At 34.1% G+C, this 20,243-nt stretch overlaps 1 protein-coding gene across 3 annotated transcripts in view; it reads right to left on the bottom strand.

The window, feature by feature from the left end:
- The window catches only part of Eip63E (cyclin dependent kinase Eip63E), a 1,061,463-nt gene that overhangs the window by 853,013 nt on the left and 188,207 nt on the right, over window positions 1-20,243 (bottom strand). The window lies entirely within an intron of this gene.

A 20,243-nucleotide genomic window follows, 5' to 3' on the forward strand; every position in this document is an offset into this window, starting at 1 on the left:
TGACTCCACACAAAATAGTCCATAGGATTAAGATCTCGTTTGAAACTCCAGCGGAAAACATAAGAGAATCTGAGAAATGCGATCTTTCACGCAATAATCTCACAGGAGGGATATCATGTCCGTATCTTGCTATCAGTCGATGTATACTTGAAACAGGCCATTCTCGCTGAGCGTAGTTCCTTACAATTTGACGGGCAGGTACATTATCATATTGGTGCAAAAGTTTAATTAAAATCTTGTCTTCGTTCTTTAAGCGACCCATTATTCACAAAATGAGAGCTCAAAACGGAAGAAAACAAATGATGATAGCACAACAAACGGCTTGGCCTGCTGAACTCGTAAGACCATAATGCTTAGTTCGGCATAACGATCGATTTTCCACTGCGTTACAAAAAATAAAAAATAATATTTAATAAATGGCAAAAAATTTAATATTACAGTACTTTCCCGGTCTACAAGGACTGTGAAATTTCCCTGTGAAATAAACTTTCAAGTGAAATTATTAGTTATTGGAATAAAAGCATTTAAATTTCGTGCAGTATTTTTTTGGCCCACTGTGTATTACTGTCTGTAGTGTTATGTCATTTTTTTTCTTTTAAATCCTGTTTGACACACAGAAAAGAGTGACAAGATCCTACTGTATTTTAAGTTATGCGTCTATATTTTCAATTTGTTGTTACCTGAACGAGTATCATAATAACGCCATATAAATTAAGTATTGACTAACATCCTCTCTATATCAATGAGTAAACAAAACAAGTTATAAGAAAAGCAGAAGATAAGAACCCGAAGGAGTACAAAGACCTTAACAGAAGTGTTTACAGGTCATTTCAGCGGTCTATATTTCAACATCGTGAAAACACTAGAGGAAATAACACGAGTAAAATACCCGTGCGATAGCCTCATCAGTAAATATTCATTTTAAGTTTTAACTGAACAATCTTGACTAGTTGGGCCAAATAAAACGAAATCAGTGTAGAAGTTGAGGCTTTCTCAACTTGGATATGAAATAACACTTCTCGGGTTCTCAGGTATTCCTGATGAAGATGGCAGAGCTAGTCATCGAAAGCTTGGAAGCAAGAATCCAAGTCACCTGGCTGAGAATCCGAGAAGAGTTATTCCAAAACGAAATCTTATTATTAAAAATGAACTGTTTCTCTCCCAGAAAATGACTAGCTTTTAAGATAAACACCACAACAATAAACTTATAATAACAATACGCTTCATATTATGGGGATAGTACAAAGACCTTTTGGCAATATGGCATTGTACATCTCATTCAATACACAAATAAAAACTCCCTCTCACAGCCTGCTACAGGCCTATAGCAGGACTTACTTGTGAATACGGTTGGCAAATGATGTAGCTATTAATAGAAAAAATCGACAGTTGATGCAATAGCTGAAATCACAGAATATATAACGCTTTGAGTATATCCTCACAAGTTAAATATTTAGGCATTATTATTGACCAACATTTAAAATGGAACAAGCATATCTCCTTCCTGTGTAACAGATTGCGTAAAACAATCCACAAATTTTCCATTCTACGCTCTTATTTACCTGTTTATGTTCTGCGTACTGTGTACTTAGCTCTGTTTCAATCAATAATTCAGTATGGTATTTTAGGTTGGGGAGGAATGGCAAAATCGACTCTCCATCCTTTAAATTTGCTCCAAAAAAGAATTATCAAAATTTGTCTATATAAAGCTTTTGATTATGCAAAAAAATGAATTCTTCAGGAATTTGGTGTATCAAATCCAGAACAAATTTATAAAAAACATTGCTGATTTACTTCCATAAAAACCACAATAAATTTAAATTTGATCCGACGAATACCATACGAGACAAAACTGCAATTTCCTTCTAAATACTCCCAAATGCCACACAACTGCTGGCTTAAAACACAGCAGAAATTTTGGACCCAAAATATATAATGCATTAAGTAGAGCTTACACCAGCGTTGTCAGACACAGCCTAAACGGAGCGGAGCGCTCCACTATAACTCGTTGCGAGCTCCGGTGCTTCCACAGACATAAGCAAGTCCACGCTCCGACTGGACGTCTCTAGCACCACAACCGGTTTCGGAGCTTACAACTCTGACACTACTGGCTTACACTGAGCTAAGTACACTTAACACACATAGATTTAAGAAATAAATCAGATTAATTATTTAATTGTTTAAGCTAATTGAGTTAAAATTGATACTCTAATATTCATTACTTTTGTATTTTCTATTTGTATATAGACCCTATTATTACATGCTATATGTATTTTACCATTTATTAATGTTATTGTGCTCAATGAAGTCTCTTAATTTTGTGATATATTTTATATAACTGATCTGAACTGCGCCCGAGCACGAGCTTCTGCTCTTTCGGGCGGCAATGCCTAATGTAGCTCAAGTGTAAAGTATTAAATAAATAAATTAAATTATTATTATAATCGACTGCTTCGAAAGACACGCAAAAAACTGTATATTTCTTGATCTCACAATCCCTCGATTGTGTGGATCATAGCTACCAATTACATAACTACACCAATATGGAATCCGTGGAATAAAACACAACCTAATAAAAAGCTATGTAACTGGCAGAACACAACGGGATACATAAGCAGGATGCACATATAAGGCAGAACTATTTCTTCTAACTTACCGGTAAAATATGGCGTTCCCCAAAGTTCGGTACTTGGACCTCTGCTATTTATTTTATATTTCAATGACGTGCCATGTATTTAACAAGAAAAAATTACTATGTATGCAAGATCTAGAACCTATATCACACTGGAATATGTATAAAAAAAAAACAAGATTAAAAATGTCTTTTCATTAATAAACAAAAACAAATTACATTGTATTCCACACAGCTCATTCCAAAACAAGCATTCGTATTAGAATAAACATAGACACAGAAACAATAAAAGAGGTGAGCAGCACAAACTTTTTGGGAGTAGAAATTGATAGTCACCTTACACGGGAGAAGAATATAGACAGCATTTGCAAAAAGATATCTGGTCTCTATTTAACGAAAATAATGCGAGATCTAAAAGATACAAATTTACTTAGAACAATACACTATGGTGTAACACATCCCCACATGTCCTATGGAATTACGGTTTGGGGAAACTATGTAACCACTTACAGTAAAAGAGCTTTCACGTTGCAGAAGAGAGCGTTAAGATACCGGTATATAGTGGACTGAGACAAACTGATACAGCAGCCTTTAAGTGTCTAAAGAATCTCACTCTGTAAACCCTGTATATGTTTGAAATAATAATGTATATAGAAAGCAAGAAAAATAATATACCAGTGTCAAACAATCAAATTCACGCATAGAACACTAGAACAAAGAAAATTATCATGTAGCAATGCACAATCTATAACTTTCTACAATAGCAGGATGTCAATATTTCAACAAGCTACCAGAAAATACAAAGCGTATAAAATACCAAAATGCATTAAAACGCAAATTAAAAGAATACCTAATCAATAAATGTTAATACTCAATAGAAGATTTTTTGCAAAACCTGTCTTGCTTAATTAGATTTATGTATTATATTCTTCATTTCCTTGTTTATATGATTGACTATCGCACTATGTTTTGAGAAATAACTACCTACCTACTTTTGTCTTGCTTAATTAGGTTTATGTATCATATTCATTTCCTTGTCAAATGTTATGTTTTATTTAACGACGCTCGCAACTGCAGAGGTTATATCAGCGTCGCCGGATGTGCCGGAAGTGTGTCCCGTAGGAGTTCTTTTACATGCCAGTAAATCTACTGACATGAGCCTGTCGCATTTACGCACATTTAAATGCCATCTACCTGGCCCGGGATCGAACCCACAACCTTGGGCATAGAAGCCCAGCGCCATTTCCTTGTTAAATGACTGACTATAGCACTATGTTTTGAGAAATAATTACTTTTGTCTTGCTTAATTAGATTTATGCATTATATTCATTTCGTTGTTTATATGATTGACTATCGCACTATATTTTGAGAAATGGGAAAAGAGCCTTGTATATAGTAATATAAATTCATACTGGTTCTATAATATAGATGTTTTAATTGTAATGGCTTAGTAAATAATTATGTAATTATATTGTATATAGCATTTTAAGTAATTTACATTTATTGTATGTTGTAATATTGTGCTTCACGCACACATCTGTGTAGTAACGGCTAGCGCGTCTGGTCGCGAAACCAGGTGACCCGGGTTCGATTCCCGGTCGGGACAAGTTACCTGGTTGAGGTTTTTTCCGGGGGTTTTCCCTCAACCCAATATGAGCAAATGCTGGGTAACTTTAGGTACTGGACCCCGGACTCATTTCACCGGCATTATCATCTTCATCTCATTCAGACGCTAAATAACCTAAGATGTTGATAAAGCGTTGTAAAATAACCTACTAAAACTTAAAAAAAATTGTGCTTCACTATTTACATGTCCTATATCAATTGTACTTGATCAACAGGACGAGAATAAAATAAAATAAAAATTACACATGTATGACACAGCAATTCCCATCGTGTTGTACACATTAAAAAGATTCCTTGAATGCTAAAGTCTATACCAAACAACTCAAAGGCGATGAAAAAAATGGCTTCTCAATTCCGACCAGTTTTAAGGAGGTTAAGGTCATACAAGGCGGGAGACTGAATTGACCCATGTCCTGGTCTTTCCGCTGGTAGATTTAGTTTTCTCTGACAGTAAAGAAAAGGATTACGAGAAAGAAGCTGCGTCACCTGCTCTGTCATCGAGCCTCCGCGCACTCATGGAACCAGCACTTTAAACACGAGGCGAGGTGGCAACGGAGCGAAGCTCGTACGCGACACGACACAATGACACACTTTCTCATTTTCCTCGGAAAACCGGCATCAGCAAGGACGCACTGCAGTGATATAATTATTATTACTGTGGTCTCTGTTTTAGTCGCCTTAAGGGGACTCTCAACTTAAAAATTGGAGAAAATGTGTCACAGAAATGAAAAATTAAATTTCTACACTAATTTACGTGATAGAACTAAATCAATACACAGAATTCTTCCCCTATTCATTGAGAAGTCACAGTCAAATGCACAAAGCCAAAAAATAAAAAAATGATAATTAAAAGTGATATTTCAATTAATGATTGATTAAAAATTGAAATATATTTTATTTTGAAAAGTATTGGATCTAATGAGCTGAGATTTTGCATCTTACTTTCCATGTGTATATTAAACTTTTTCTCCAAATTTGAAAAAGATTGGTCAAATAGGAAAAAAGTTCCAAAATATAGTTGAGTGCCCCCATAAGAAAAAAGGGGTTGAAAATTATATCGCATGTATTTTCGAAACTTCAGTATATGCACTAGCTAAATCTAGGATCATACCTTCAATGAAACATCTATATGAAGCCTTGAAGTGACAAATACATCATCACCGTACAGACATAGAAAACAACTTCTGAAACTGTGAACTAGATACAACAGTGGACTTAAATTAAGTCATAGGTAGGGAGCGGATGTTGATGAAAAGTCATCATCTTATTTTTCACAATAGGACGATGCGTATTAATATAGGAAAAGTAATATCTTATATTTCATTTTTTGCCGTTTTTTAACTAATAGGTCTCTTTTTTCGGCATTTTTGGTCATTTTTAATACTTTGAAGAACTTTTAGATCATTTGGAATGCATTTTATTTTCTCCTTTACCGGTTACCAGACATAAAGTCCAGGATTATAATGTCCATACGTTAAAATGTCCATGGAATAATGTCCACGTTGAAAATGTCCATGTTAAATCGTCCAGAGTCAAAATGTCCATAGTTCTATAATGTCCACTTCACTCTGATGTCCAGAGTCATAATGTCCATAGCTCTATAATGTTCAAGGTAGTTATAGTAATTTATGTAAAAATTTTAAAGTACAGAACTAACCAGAATTGAAATTTTTGAAGATGGAACGAAATCTTCAGTTAATGCCATCACAGAAGGGTAAGCCACTTCTTTCTTTTCGTGGGTACGTGTATCAACATCATGACTTTAATAGAGATAGGACAGAAATATATTGGCGATGCAGGGAAAGAAAATTTGTAATGCTGCAATGATAACTAACAGCAACCTGGATAACATTCGGGTTTTGCGGGTTGGCACAGATAAGCATTTACATAGTGCCGATGAAGCAGATATAGAAGTAAAGTGCATCTTGAACCGTGTTAAGGCAAGAGCAAGAGCGTCGGCTGTCCATCATCCATCCATTTGGCGATTTATACAGTGCCTAAAGCGCGAAGGAAATTAAATTTGGACACAAATATTGCAAGCAAGACGGGAGGCATACACAAATTAAAGAGCCAGTGAATAAAACGTATTTGACGAATCAAAGACAAATTCTCCAGGTTGTGAGAAACTACAACAGGTACAAAGAAAATTGAGAAATTCTCATATAGCTATCTTAAAAGTATTCGTTACCATCTTAAAAGTGGGACTCCGATTCCCGATGATTAATAACTTATTGTACAATTTATGGGATAAAATTTATTGTATTCTATTCAAGCAGAATTTTCATTTGAACTTGGACATGATTGAAATTTGACACTAAGAACATTTTCACCTTATGAACGTTTTATCATATGGGCTTTCTGTCGTATGGACATTTAGTACATGGACATTTTCACCATATGGACATTTTGACAATATGGACATTTTGGCCTTATGGAGGTTTTATCATATGGACGTTCTGTAGTGTGGACTATATATTGCTGGTTGAGTGGAAGAGAAGGCCTTACGGCCTTAACTCTGCCAGCTAAAATAAATTATTATTATTATTATTATTATTATTATTATTATTATTGTTATATACGGTGGAAGCCCTTTACCGATAGGTCTGTTAAATCATTTTCTAACCAAATAGGTTAGTAGTAATTACCTACTGAATAAGTGAATAACAGTGAAGTTTGAGTTTTATAGTTTGGAACAGACTCTAAATTTCATCCCTCATTCACTTCACACAAGGAAGTAATATAAAGTGCTTGACAGCAGCTTAGTTTAAATGAGGACTTTGACCGCTATTGTTCTTTTGTTGGTACGAGGGTGTCTTTAGAATTTATGTTTGGAAGGAGGGAAACTTTCACCATGTCCTGGTCAGGACATTGTGTCCCCAATATGGTTCGGAAGGGATGTCTATCGTAGTAGACAGTACTTTTAACACAATGATTGCAAGAATGCACGCTGCGCCTACAATTTGTTTTGTCATTCACACTCCTCATCTGGAAGATCTGGTAACAAAAGTGAAGCACGGAGGAGACGGAGAATGAAGGCACCGAGATGGACCACCCTTGATTGAAACACATTGCAAAACCTCATTAAAATCTATAGTTTTTCCTTAAAACCTTAATTTTGTTACATGTTCTTTTCCTTTATCTTAGCCAAATTCCAGGAAGTTGCCTCCTTTCTCCGAGATTTGCGCGGTATGGATCTCAATTTTCCAAGTCAAAAAATGGCTTTTGGCCAGCTATATTGGCCAAATTTTACACTGTGAAGCGGTTCCCTAGATCCATATTGTTCTCAATCTAATTGTGAGTATATAAATTTATTTTTTCAAGGCGGACAATCCAAATGTCAAGCATGTCAATGAAAAAAATTACGTTGTCATTAAGAGAAACTTTTGTCACGCCCTTGTAAATTCAATTCAAGTCATTTAAATAATAAAATATTATACCACACAAATAGGTCAATAACAAACATAGACTCATTCTCTGGTAAAAAAAAAAATCTGTGAATGAAGTCTGCTCATCCTGCAAACATATTATCAATTTATCTTGCAGTAATTAAAGAAAACTAGTTAACATTTCTATCTGACCTCAGTGTGGAAAAAGAGCGTTTTGTTGTTTGTGCCCATTTCATCGCGAAGGCTAGCAAACATCCTACTCTGTAACGATTAAGTTGAAAAAAAAAAACTATTTCCCTAACTACATCCGACGAAATAAATCCACATTTTAAATTACTGTCGTACAAATGTCCTTTTATTTACTCTTTCAAGGGATGTAGATGTCTCTCTTCACTTTTACACAAATATGTTCATTTCTCATACCCAATTTAAGAACAATGTTTCACGAATTATTTGTATCGAGCACACATTAAAAGCCGAAATCTCAATTAGCACTGAAATTACGCTTCTGAAAAATTCAATGAAAGCACCAGCTACAACCTCGAAAATGATTCTCCGTCTCCTGTTCCGCCTCTTTTACTAAACCTATTAGAAAGCAGGACGTTTGAAATAGTCGCTCATGTACATTTTTATTACCACTGTTATTAAGTTTTGCAGAGAGGGTCGCGAAGCGCGAAGTATTTTTTTATGTGCTGGGGGGGGGGGGGTTGTGCGGCTAAAACGTTTCAGACACATTTGTCAATAGTGTAATAAATATGTTCAAGAATGTAGCAATTGTAGTCTACCTATAAATAGAACAGCTTCTTTTTCTATGCCTATTTCAAGCAATCCTTCGTGGCCTAGCTGATTCAAGATTCAACCCGGGCTGAGGACGATGGATTTTAAAGGAGAATAAAACCCATTAGCATGGTTTCGTACTACAAGAAGAAAGTAAAGCTACTGGTCTCGTAGCTTAGATTTTTGGCAAATCCTGTCCTCGATAGAGGGCTGCAGACAAAATTCGTCCGCCAATTCTCGTCCACGCTGTACTCAGATGCTGGATAAACTCTGCGGTTTTCAGCATTGGTAAATAAAATACAACTACTACGTGAAAATCTACGTAAGTTAACACATCAAGAAAAAATAGGCTACCCAGTCTACTTAACAGATACCAAATAAATAATTCACTATAACAAGTTTATATGCTAATAGGGGAACTTTGGCAGGTTTTTTTATTACACACTAGCTGAAAGCACCCGGCGTTGCCCGGGTTTTTCTTTCTGTTTCTATTTTTAATTAAACTGGTTATTAAATTTTCGGAAATCTCGAAAATCTAACTATACACAACCAAAACGAATTGTCTTTACTAAGCTTTCCTCGCCCATAAAGATGAATCTTTACTTAACGCCACTTACTTGAATTAATGAACTCCTTAGCCAAATGCCTGCCAGGGTTAACTCAATTTAAAACAGTTGTAAGTCAAGCACCGAAAAGAAAACATATCATGTGCCTGACGTTAAACTGTTGTTTTAAATTTATTTATTTACTTGTTTTTATTTATTTATTTATTTATTTATTCTGGTGTAGTTAAGACCATTAGTCCTTCTAGTCCACAGCGCCAGAAATACAAATAAAGTAATAGAAAAATCAAACTATAAACAAAGTAAAACCCAACGAAAATATAATTCCTTCTCCTCTTTCTGATCAGTTTCAGCATCGAATCAATATACAGTTTATATATATATATATATATATATATATATATATATATATATATATATAATTTAATTTATATTGGAAGATTTTTTTACCTCTTGACCGCTGTACACCCACTTATATCATAACCAGTTCTTTTTTTTTAATATAACTTGAAACTATATCTCATAAATTCAGAACATATTATATTTTTTCTAATTTTATACACAGAATACAGATATAATATAAACTTCCAATAAGTCATTTTTTAACATAAAGGCTAATATTCTGAGAAACGTATAGGCCTACCGATATTTTAGAATAAGAGATTTTTATTTCCACAACGCTTAACATACTAAATTTGCAACGTGAACAACAATATTTTCAGAATTAATACAACGTTATTTTCAGTTTGCATATGTACATTCACATACTACTTTAGCAACATGACAAAAGTACCATTGAATTGCTTATTGATATGTGTAAAATCTTTTTTTTTCACTTCTTTGTATAAAATATAGTTGAGGATGTGAAAAACACGCAGTTTTTAAGTTAACGTCTGCAACTTTGAGCGACTGTCCTTGAACTTCATTTTAATATGGCCATTACAAATGCTAATGGCATTGAAATTGCAGCTGCTTAAAATTAAATGAGTATCCTAGCAATACGTGGAATAAAAACATCTCCTTTTATTTTTGCAGTTAATATTGCCAATTCTATTACGTTTCGTATGAGTTTTTCACACCAATTCTTATTCGTGCATAATTTTGATGGGTCAATATTTCGCAATAGTACTATTGGTTATTCATTATTAAGTAAATTATGTGGTAGCAATCCTTGTAGTTTCAAAGAATTCTAGAATTCAGTTGTATAAAACAGTTTGCTCACTATCTACAAAACTGCATCGAGGAATTCATAATACGGTCCTGGACTGCGTAAAGATACTGTGTTATTGCATGAATTATCTAGTTTTAGCCTTCGCCATCTGTAACAACAATGTAATTTAATTTCGTGTTAAAATTTCCAAAGCCTCGTGAAAGTCGATGTTGAATACAACAGACAATAATAAAATAACAATTGACTGTAGAAGATTTTGCATTTTAATATAATACATGAATATTTGATCAATTTACTTTTATTTTTTATATATTTAATTAATTTAACTTCCATTTGCACAATTTTAATGTAGCCTATGTTCTTCTCCTGGTTACGAAGGTTAAATGTGCAAACTTTGGCACATATCGGTCAAAGCGTGTAGATTTGTATAGAGAACATACACACCCACATACATACATACATACATACATACATACATACATACATACATACATACCCACATTCAATTTTATATATTAAGATTTAAAGTTCACTGAGTACACAGAGAAATAATCGGTTTTGAAAGAAATTCCTTGTGACACTCATACCTTATTTGTTACTCCGCATTAATTATTTTTCTTATATTTCTATTAATATGCATAGGGTGTTTCCGAATTGCTGTTACAAACTTTCAGGGATAATGGCGAAGCGTATGTACATGTATCAATTTGAAAGAAGGAACCATGGTCCGGAAATGACTGAGTCGAAAGGTATAAGCAAAAATATTTGTGTGCAAATATAATTGTAATTTTGCACCACGTGCCCTCCTTCCCTTAATTTTTGAAACAGCTGTGGAAAAATGGTATGGGCCGGATGTCTCCTACGTGGGTACTTGTACGATATAATCTGTGAGCTTGTCTACGTTCCCATTGGCTCATCCATATTCGAAAATCAGGTCTGCTTATTCCGCACTCGTGTACTCGTCCATTTCATTAGGACTGATTGACTGTACAAGTTCAGTGTCCAGTCGACCAGTCCTAGTGAAATTGAGTATACGAGAGAGGAAAAAGCAGACCAGATTTTCGAATACGGATGAGCCAATGGGAACAGTAGACTAGCTCACAGATTGTATCGGGACAAGTACCCACGTAGGAGACATCCGGCCCATACCATTTTTCCACGACTATTCCAAAAGTTAAGGGAAGGAGGGTACGTGGTGCCAAATTACAATTCCATTTCCACACAACTATTTTTGCTTACACCTTTCGACTCAGTCATTTCCGGACCATGGTTCCTTATCTCAAATTGATACATATACCCTTCGCCATCATCCCTGAAAGTTTGTAACACCAATTCAGAAATACCCTGTATATGTATAAAATATTTTTAACTGTCAAGTTTACTCCAGGTACTGGTAACTTTGTCTTATAAGTATCTTTTAAAAATGTTAATTATTGCAGCACCTACAGGTTAGGCATTTTCACAATTATTGAGGTGCAATATACGTATTATATAACTAAAATAGGTATACATTTTAAATACTTGAGACATCATGATTCATAAACATAGTAGTTTTTAAAATAAAATTAACAAAAAAATAATAATTTATTATTATTACTATTCTTATAATAATAATAATAATAATAATAATAATAATAATAATAATAATAATAATATATTATTATTATTATTATTATTATTATTATTATTATTATTATTATTATTATTATTATTATGGAAGCAAGTGGGGCAAAGATGCGAAGGGTCTGTTGTACTCTCATTACAATTTCCACATATTCAGCGAAAAAACTGCACACACTGAACCAATCTGGACGTTTATACACATTATCCCAAAGGCACGAATTTCTTGTGTATCAGAAGTTTAACAATCAGTGATAGAGGTTGAACCAAGTGATTTTAGAGTTTATTCGTAGTCATCTTCGATTTCAGAAACATTCAGACTCAAATTCTGTCCTGGAATTATCGGCACTTTCGTCCCTAGTTTTCTTTTGGCTTCTGGCCTTAGCCTCTCAATTCCAGCAGTATCAACAACACACTTACAAAGTAATCTTCTAATTTCTCCTTCACTTTTAGTATCAGGCATTTTATCTAAAATCAATGATGGATTAAATGGGACAAGCTCAAAAACACTGTTGCCAAAGTGTCGCCAATGAATGCCAATGTTACCTCTGCTTGCCAAAGTTCCCCCATTTTATGCTATAATCACAAACTCTTATCTTAGATTCACGTAACAATATTAAAGCTCAAATTAAATTAAAGAATTAACTTTGATTATCTGTTTTCGTTTAATAAACTTCTAGATTAGTAGCTACATCTGCGACTTCATTTAGGTTTCTTAACACCTTCTTCTTTCAGTTTTAGTTGGTAAATTATTCTTTATCGTTTTATTTTCGCAGAATTTAATGAGGTATAAAAGTATTTACTATCCAAAATATTTACACAGAAATACGAGTCCAAAACAGGCATTAGTTCGTAACATAATGCAATTAGCTATACTGAACTACAAACATTAAAATTAAAGTAAAATCAAAAGAAAAAATGTCACATGTAAAAAAATAAACAGAGAAATCAGACAAGGTTGTCCGCTGTCATCAACATTGCTTAACTTGTACATAAAAGAAATAGTTACTGAATTAAATATAACGCATATTAAATTAATTACGTATGCTACAACACAAAGTTGAACACACTATTATTACCTAGCCAAGCGGAACGTAGACCTCCATGTTACGGCATAAGGGAAACTTCAAGGAGTGTATGTAGGAAATTCCATGGTACCGGTATTCAATTATGTTAGAGACGTGAAATTTGCAATATTCAAGATTATTTTTCAAAGCACTGGACAGATATACAGCAATCACTGTATTTACTTTTCACTAATAACGAAATTAGTAGTTAAAATATAATCATGGAACTAACGGTAATAATATTAATACATTTAATACCTCTGCTACTTTATGAAACACTTTTCTAATATTATTATTTATTTTAGTAATATTATGAGCGTTTACAGCAATAAATAATATTATTAACTAATACTTTTATGAAATAGAAAAATAATAATATTACTTAATGTTAGGCCTATTATATGTCACATTCTTGCAACATCTCTACACCTTCGTTTATAATTTCTAATTTATGTATTTTTTTTACTGAATGTACTTTTTGTATAATATATTTAGTATTGTTTAATGTCTATTAATTAATATATTTATATTGTAACTATGACTCATGCCTACTACTACTTTTTTTAAATTATATTATCTCTACAAAATGTATTTCACATGCAACAAACTACAACCCTAATATACCAAAGGATAAAATAGGGTTTCAATATTAAAATTAAAAATAATGGAGATAATTATTACAGTTGTCTGAACACTATTTATTGATAAAATAAATAAAATAATAAAACTGGTTAGAAACCATACATGTTTCGGGGGCTATGCTCCCCCATCTTCAGTGGTTGTACCACGACTTCGGTGTAGATGTTCTACCGTGTGTCGTATCTTAAAGAGAATTGACAATAATAAAACTGGTTAGAAACCATACATGTTTCGGGGGCTATGCTCCCCCATCTTCAGTGGTTGTACCACGACTACCACTGAAGATGGGGGAGCATAGCCCCCGAAACATGTATGGTTTCTAACCAATTTTATTATTTCATTTATTTTATCAATAAATAGTGTTCAGACTACTGTAATAATTATCTCCATTATTTTTAATCTTCACTTATGAACAATGTTGTATTTTGACCTTTTAAGTATTTAGTTAGGGTTTCAATATTTGGATGACAGTAATAATAATATTACCTTTTTAGTAATATTATTATTATTACTTTTATGAAACAGGCCCCTAGAGCTGTCGTTTACGTACATCAGTCGCTATACCTATGAATCAGGTAGGCTTATCGGTCTGAGATGGCGAAACATAGTCTCCATCAATGGGCAGCTAGTAATTATTAATATAGGATTTATTAGGGAATTTGATTCGTACAAACAAATTGCGCGGTACTACATAATGTTGCACGAAGGCCGTGTGGAAAATCTATATTACATCTACTTTCGATTGGAGTGGTCTTTGCAGACAGCAAAGAGGAGGGACAATGTTTAGAAATTGAACTGTTTATCTCTTGGAACCATGTGGAAAGTTGAAGTGATCACTGGAGCAGTATAACACTCTTTGGAACAGTTGGAACAGGTCATTTCACGAAACTGTTTCGTACTAAACAGTTTCAATTGTGAAACAGTTTAAAAGAAACTGTTCCAGCTGTTTTTAACCATCTGTAATAGAGAGCCGCGCTATCAGACGCGTATTATGTCGTCAGAAAAATGTAAATTTAGACCGAAGTAGGGGGGCCAAAGGCCGAGCATAAACTTAAAAACTTCAAAGATGCCTATGCAATTCTGAGATTCTACGTCACTGTAGCACCTCGTTTAAAGGCTAGAAATGCCCGCGCTGAGCATGCCTTTTTAGAACATCTGGTTCAGATAAGTTAGTATGTCGAATGGCGACAATACCAACTGTCAGATGCTATCAGTGTACGAAGTTAAGACAGCTCTCGAGAAACACGGCGATAATCGTACCATGCTTGATAAGATAAGGAGCGCATATTCCATAAGTCATGTATTTTCTTCAGATTATTATGGTATTATATATTTTTAGTGAAACTGTAATAAATTACATCCAGTCACTGGCATAAACTTACCAATTAGATCACGTTCCCGAAGGAAAAAGGATTTTTAAAGCTCAAATCCTTTACGTATCCTTACACGTAAGTTTGTGTAAGGTACATATGAGGCGTGTAGTTGCAAAATCAGATACATCACTTTTTTTAAAAAATGAGTTAATGTTACGATTCATATCTTCATATGATTCTACAAATGCTATAGCACTATTATGCTCCAAAACCAGATACATCACATGGATTTGTATGATGAAAGAATAGTATTGGTTGCAAATCCAGATAAATCATGTGAGTTTGTTTTCAAAACCAAATACATCAAGAATTTGCGCACACGTTCATTGCGCATCAATATAGTTCCCGCGCAGAAACAGTTGAAACAAAAACGACAAGATGTCATCATTAGCCCTAAGGAGTAAACAGATATTTTCTCTAATTTTGGAACAGTCAAAACTTTGTCAGATAAAACATATGACTGGAACAAAAACTGTTTCCAATATAGTGAGGCCACCAGCTCAGTGCAACTTTCGATGTAAAAGGCTTTTCTTTCAGTCGAAAAAGAAGAAGGGTGACGTCCTACTGAAGGATGAAGTTCGCTATAGAAATGAGTCTGGTCAATACAAAAGCATTTGTTACAAGAACAAAAAAATAATAAATATTGCATCACCACGCATAATGCTGCCAGGAGTACAAGTGTCAAAATTAAAAAATATATAATGTAACTGGTTTGCTGACAGAACATTTTGGCAATGACTGGAAATCATTTCAAACATTAGCTACTATGTACGTTTTGTTAACAGACTGCAAAGCGTGGATGAAAATCAGAGTTCTTCTAAGAATTAAGGAGAAAATGTGTGTGAACAAGCCTGTGAAATAGGTGATCTTGTTGTTTAATAAGAATTTAATTTCTTTTGTGATAAAACAGTGGATTTAAAATAATACATTGTATATAACAGAATGGTTTTTTGCTTTCAAACCAAGATAAGTCCTTTTATTCATTTGCAAACCCAGATAGATCACAGAACAATTTTCAAAACAAGATACATCAAAATATAAATTTTCTCTACTATCTCCTAATTATGCAATAATGTCACTGCCATACGTCATGAAACATTACAATATTCCATAACAAACACATCCTCCAAGTATTAAAACTTTACCTCTTGGTGTATAGCAGATATGCGTTTTTCCTTCATACTGAAAAATTATGTTTTAGTGATGTATCTGATTTTGCAACTAAACGCCTCATATGTAATCATTATTCAGCCATATTCTAATCTCTAGCGTCTAATAAATATGTTTACTACGATCAATCTTACGTATCGATAGATAACAATTCACAAAAATTAGATACACACCTGTGGAGCAACGGCTAGCGCGTCTAGCCGCGAAACCAGTGGCCTGGGTTCGATTCCCGGTAGGGGCAAGTCATCTGGTTGAGGTTTTTTCCGGGGTTTTCCCTCAATCCAATATGAGCAAATGCTGGGTAACTTTCGATGCTGGACCTCGGACTCATTTCACCGGCATTATCACCTTCATCTCATTCAGACGCTAAAATAACCTAAGATGTTAATAAAGCGTCGTAAAACAACCTACTAAAAAAATTCAGTTCAGCACAACTGCGTGCTGCGAATTAACTACTCGAGCGGTCCGTGACCAAAATGAAAAATGACAAAAAAAAGTTTAGAGTCAAGTATATATCAATGAGATATATAAACTGTGTAAACCAGAGGTCCGCATCGGACGTTTACGCTCGGATAGGTAGAGCACATGCATGATGAGTAAAATTGTCACGAGCGATAAATACTGGAACGATATAAGCCGAGCGTTAGACACTCATTCTTGTTACAGTGATGAACTGTGTAGTAACATCATAGATGTTTATCATTTCAAAACTTTGCAGTGTTTAACTAACCTCTCCATAGTACAACTACAAAACTTGCTTTAAAATGTAATATAAATGTTGTAGGTAAATGTTTCCCCCCCCCCCCACAGGAGTGAGTTTGTTTTTGCCACATCTGATAGATGTTATTTGATGTAAATGTAATTATTATAAACGGAGAACACAATCACGATAATGCAAGAACTAATAATAATAATAATAATAATAATAATAATAATAATAATAATAATAATAATCTCTAATAATTAGTGTATCAATCTTTGCGTCTGTAACAGTTGTGCAGCATGATTATTCGTTTTATTATATTTTCTGTGACATATCTGTACTAATGTTGTTATTAATCTGCTGCTATATCAATAATATTTTGTAAAACGTTTATACATTGTCGCAGTATATAGGCGGAACACTATGTATGGACCTATCATATTATATATTTGGTAAATCAAATATTGAATAATTATTAATTAGCAATAATACTATTTTATTTATAACTTCATGTTCCTGTTTTGGTACGTTCCATTGACTGTTCCATTAGACGTTTGTCATAAACGCAGAAAATAAAGCCTTATTTTTACCACCGTGTGAGCAATGATAAGACATGTCGGTGAGATGACCCAATCCAGATAATATGAATGGTGAGAGTGCTATGTAGTTTTTGATCCTGTAATCTTAAAGGCATAGGCGGAGAGAGAACCGATTCCTTGGGGGGGGGGGGGGGGGGAATATAGACTATTGATGTAACGAGATTATGGGGGACATTATTTGTCTCCTCCCCACATTATAGCTTGACCTTGGTACAGTATATCGGAATATGATCATTTAATAAAGGTATTGTAAAATAAAGTAAAATTGTAACAAAATACGAATATATAGGCAATTTTACTTTTTTTTTCTCTTGTACAGAACTGAGGAACCCGACGGCTTGCACTGCAGCCTGAAGCTTATTGTGCTTACCACTCCTATTTTGTGAATGATTGGGTAGCCGAACGGCCGTGCTCTTGTACAAGTATATCACGCCGCACCGTGAACTTAACCCGGGCTATTGTATGGATGATGATGATGATGATGATGATGATGATGATGATATATGTGAATTAATGATTGCGAAATGAGTCCGAGGTCCAACACAGAAAATTACCCAGTTATTATGCTTCAATTGGTTGAGGAAAAACCTCAACCAACTAACTTGTCCCAACCAGGATTTGAATCTGGGTCCGCTCGTTTCATGGCCAGACGCGCTGATCATTACTCCATAGCGGTGGACCAATTTTACATTTACTTTATCTGTTTATTTAAAACGCAAGATATCATATAAAATGTAAATTATAATTATTTTATTTAATCTCGTCCTTAAATTTAAACATTTATATCGGGATCACTTTTATTTTTACTGCATTCTTATGCAGTATGTTATTCATATTTCTCCAAGTGGCTGCTTGAAGACTTGCAGAGTTCTAACACATCAGTACAGGCTGTTACAAAAAAACATTGCAGTGCTTCCATTTCTCAAATGAGGTATAGAAATTCTTATACATTCAGAAATTTAAAATGATCTGACGACATTAATTCGTCACTTTAAGCACAGAAACTTACTGATAAACAAAAGCAGCAAGAAAAATCTTTTGAATTCAATATTTTCTAACGTTAAAAGAAAAAAAGAGTTCGGCCTATGCTTAAAGGGACAAAGGCGCGATCCTACAATGTAGAAAGACGTTACTCACATGTACATAATAAACGAGTTTTTTATTAATAATACAGTACACTATGTAACTGACTTAAAAAAAACTTTGTTATTGTTTAGTACCCAGAAACAAAATTTGGGCCACCTGAATTTTTCAAATTTCAGTTATAACATACTGCGCATGCTCTACTGTAATAAAAAAAAAACGATCCGAGTAACACGAAAGTCCAGATAATAGGGTCTCTACTGTATAGGCCTACACAAAGTACCAGACTATTTTAGCAATACAAGTAATATCACCATTAAATCGAGAAAAATTCGTTCCGGCACCGGGAATCGAACCCGGGACCTCTCTACTCTGCGCGCTGAGGGCTCTTTCCAACTGAGCTATGCCGGGACACGATCCACGGTGCCGGTCGAATTCCTCTCATTGTACTGTACAAGTAAATTTTATAAGAAATTGTCACTGTTGAACACACTTCAACGAACTCCAGTACTAAATCCTACAACAAATGAATTTCATGATGAAAGAATGTTCTTTCTGTATCAGAGCATAAGCTTAGTGTGTGTATTTGTGTGGGTAAGAGAGGGTTTAAAAGCATTATACGAATATTAAAAATTTCTTTATATTCATCGAATATGACGTCCGTATGTCTAAATGGCGAATGTGTCTGTTTCATTATCTTCATAATCTTAGCATTTAAAATAGCACCATATCATTCTTTAAGTGATGTGAAGTGACGCAATATGATACGCACTTTAAGATATACACAGGCATATTTCCATTGTTACTAATGATACTGAACTCTGAGGCAAGTCTACTCACGTCACAACTTTCGTTTTTACATTTTTAACGTACGATTAATTCACTATAATCGTATTGCAAAAAATATTTTTAGTTGTTAACATTAACAGAATCAACAAGTTTGGTACCAACAGCTTTGATGTATTTTATAAAATAACATACACATCTTGTTCATTATACCATACGGAATACAAAAATTAACTACAATAGTGCATAATAGGCTATTTGATCATTTTTCTGTTATTGAAACAACTATGCCATGAGCGTTTTTAAAACGAAACTGTTAATTAAATCTGCAGTTTTAGTTATATTTGTTACGGTTTCAATAAGGATAGAATGGACGCATTAAAATGGTTACACCTGCACAGAATTCCAAAGCACTTATGTCAAGTTTAGTATCACACTCCCATCAACCTTGAACCAGAGAACGTCAAACGGCGAGTCTGGGAGCGTATTATTCAAAGTGTTTAATTTTGTCGGTGATTCAAATACTTCTCACTACCGCCTTACATTATTACTCCCAAGAATTTCAAAATTCAAAACCTGCTTAATAGAAGACCGAAATAAGTTTTTAAACGTATTCCGAAATGTATAGTAAATTTATTGGGCCCGTAAAGAAAAAACTGCGTTATATTAAAAACAGACTAATAACATCCAGTAGCCGTCTAAAATTTTACTACATTCCTTTCTGGACCATCTGTCGCCAACAACAACTTCATGTATAACAGAAAATAAGAGTAAGGATGCAATATCTCGTTCACTGAGGGAACACTTTGTAGATATAGATATTTTCCACGATTTTAATTGAATCATGAAAAAAAAAAAAAAATGTATTGTGGTGTCATGGTTTAGCAATACACAGGTTTGTCAGAAGTCCCGATTTGGCGGGACATGTCCCGATTTTCATATAAAAATCCCGAGTACCCTTTCGAATTGAGGCGGGACACAAAAAGTCCCTCCAGAAAATTAACATCACTTGTATGATTTTATCGTAACTATTTTCTTCTAGCCCTAA

The sequence above is a fragment of the Periplaneta americana genome, chromosome 12 (genome assembly GCF_040183065.1).
Source record: "Periplaneta americana isolate PAMFEO1 chromosome 12, P.americana_PAMFEO1_priV1, whole genome shotgun sequence".
NCBI lineage: Eukaryota > Metazoa > Arthropoda > Insecta > Blattodea > Blattidae > Periplaneta > Periplaneta americana.